The sequence below is a fragment of the Benincasa hispida genome, chromosome 1 (assembly GCF_009727055.1).
Source record: "Benincasa hispida cultivar B227 chromosome 1, ASM972705v1, whole genome shotgun sequence".
Lineage (NCBI taxonomy): Eukaryota > Viridiplantae > Streptophyta > Magnoliopsida > Cucurbitales > Cucurbitaceae > Benincasa > Benincasa hispida.
The window spans coordinates 76,088,688-76,090,999 of record NC_052349.1 but is presented as its reverse complement, the minus strand read 5'-3'; the positions used below and the strand labels follow the sequence as shown (position 1 = coordinate 76,090,999).

Here is a 2,312-nt window from a genome sequence, read left to right as displayed (position 1 = left end):
GTGCTAGTTAAATCATATTCGACAAACATTTACAACTTAATTATTTATCAAATTGAACAAAACTTAACTGACGTACGAGTGTGTTTGTGATCTTGAAATCTGTATTTCGAATCCCCTATCCTTAATTATACTAAAAAAATTCTAATTATTTATTTATGAGTGAAAATGCCCAAAATGTCGATGGGATATAAATTTACGCATCCTTTTATTATTATTATTATTTTGTTTTGCTTTGCTTTTTGTTTTTGTTTTTTTTTTCCTCAAACAATTGTAAAAGTTGAAAAAGACATCCACTTATTGATGGTGAACATGAGCATTATATCCATATCAATTGTGTCCAAGGAGTTTAATGCTAATGTGTACCACACGCGTCTCAATGCAAAAACCTAAAACAAAAACAACCCTTCATGGATTTATATTCCCCCGAATATCATTATAATCAGACAGAAAATGGCAAATATAACAATAACTAAAGTATTAGTAGATGTAACATAATACAAAAATATTTATATATATAACAGAATTTAGATCTAGCTCTCGGATCAGTGATGAACTATAAAAATCAATCAGATCTAAAGTATTTACAGATATAGTACAATGCAAAAGAATTTGTAAATTTAGCAAAATTTAGTTCTAGCTCTTAAAGTTGATTAATGATATAGATCACATCGCTAGTAGGAGTCTATTAGCGATATAGTCTATCACTAATAAGTGTCTATTAGTGATAGGGTCTATCATGGGTAGGTTTTGCTATATTTGCAATTCTTTGAAAATGTTGCTATGCACTTCATTATTAGCTCTAAAAATGCTATTCATTGCAATTACCAGAAATTATATCATTGATAGATTTTTCTATCTTTGCAATTCTTTAAAAATGTTACTATACATTAATTTTTTTTTTTTTAACAAAAACTACTACAAGAATTTTTATTTGTTCTGATATTTTTTTTCCTACGCATTCATTTTCATTAGCATAGGCGTATTTATCTCGATGAAAATTTAATGCGTTGGCCAAAATAGAGTAACGTGCACATTTTTTAAAAAAATTTATGCCGACAAAAATTGAAAATTTTCACGATAAAATATGCATGGGGAAAAGTCTTTAATACCCCATTCTTCTTCCCTCCACCTCTCACTTTTCTTTTCCCCTCATTTTTTTTCTTTTTTTTTTTTTTCTTTTCCTTTCTCTTTCTCTTTTCACCCTCCCTAAATCAAGTTTTGAAAATGTCTGGCTGTGGAAAGGGAGGGAAGGGTTTGGGAAAAGGAAGAGCTAAGCGTCACAGAAAGGTCTTGAGAGAGAACATTCAAAGCCTGCAATTCGCCGTTTTTAGCTCGTCATGGTGGTGTGAAGTGAATCAGCCGTTTGATTTATGAAGAAACCAGAGGCGTTTTAAAAGATCTTCCTTGAGAATGCCATTTGCGATGCTGTTACTTACACTGAGCACGCCAGGAGAAGACGGTGACCACCATGGATGTGGTTTATGCCTTGAAAAGGCAGGGAAGGACTTTGTATGGTTTCGGAGGTTAGGTTATAGATTAATTATATGGAGGATTGTAGATCTTGGCTTTAGATATGGTTTCTTTCTTAGCGTTCATAATTTTTTTTTTTCTCTTTTTAGGACTTCTTGTAACCTAGCTCTGTTGTTCAGAAATTGAAATGTTACTTGGTTGAAGAATTATGATATGAATTTCTTATAGTTCTTCTGGTCAATCTGTTTCGTTCTTCTTAGTGTTTCATTGAGATGTTTAAATTAAAATGTGTGACCTAATTCCAAAGCTGCAAACCACTTCAAGTTGTTCAATTATTCTAAATTTTATTAACTTTGAACATCTAATATTTGGTGCGTTGTGACTGTAATTAGATTCTTAATCTACATTGAAGCTAAAATCCAAGGATATGAGTTGAATATTTCTGATCAATTTTATTTACGATATGTACATATTTAGGATCTATAATCATGATGTCAAAGTCCACCAGAACTGTATAAGCATTTAGAGAATATAGATCAGAACTGCATAAGTACTATTGTAGTTTTGAGAATCCTGTAATTATTCGTGAAAGTCCACCAGACAGGTTAACAAATAAAGAAGATTGGAAGATTCTTTGTGATCGATGGGAGACTCCTGAATGACAGATAAATTTTGTATGTTTGTTGTACTTATTGTTTACATAAATTGCTTGTACTAATAAATTATAATTTGTGTATGAAAAAAGGGAGAAGAACAAGAAGAATAGAGAATGTCTCCGTTTCAACCATTATTGTGGATCGAAATCCTTTCTTCAAGTGCAAAATGAATTGGTATGGTATGAT

At 31.2% G+C, this 2,312-nt stretch overlaps 1 pseudogene; it reads left to right on the top strand.

Moving 5' to 3' along the window:
- Nucleotides 1-1,106: 1,106 nt before the first annotated feature.
- On the top strand, nt 1,107-1,725 carry LOC120072884 (annotated as a pseudogene).
- The last annotated feature ends 587 nt before the right edge of the window (nt 1,726-2,312 follow it).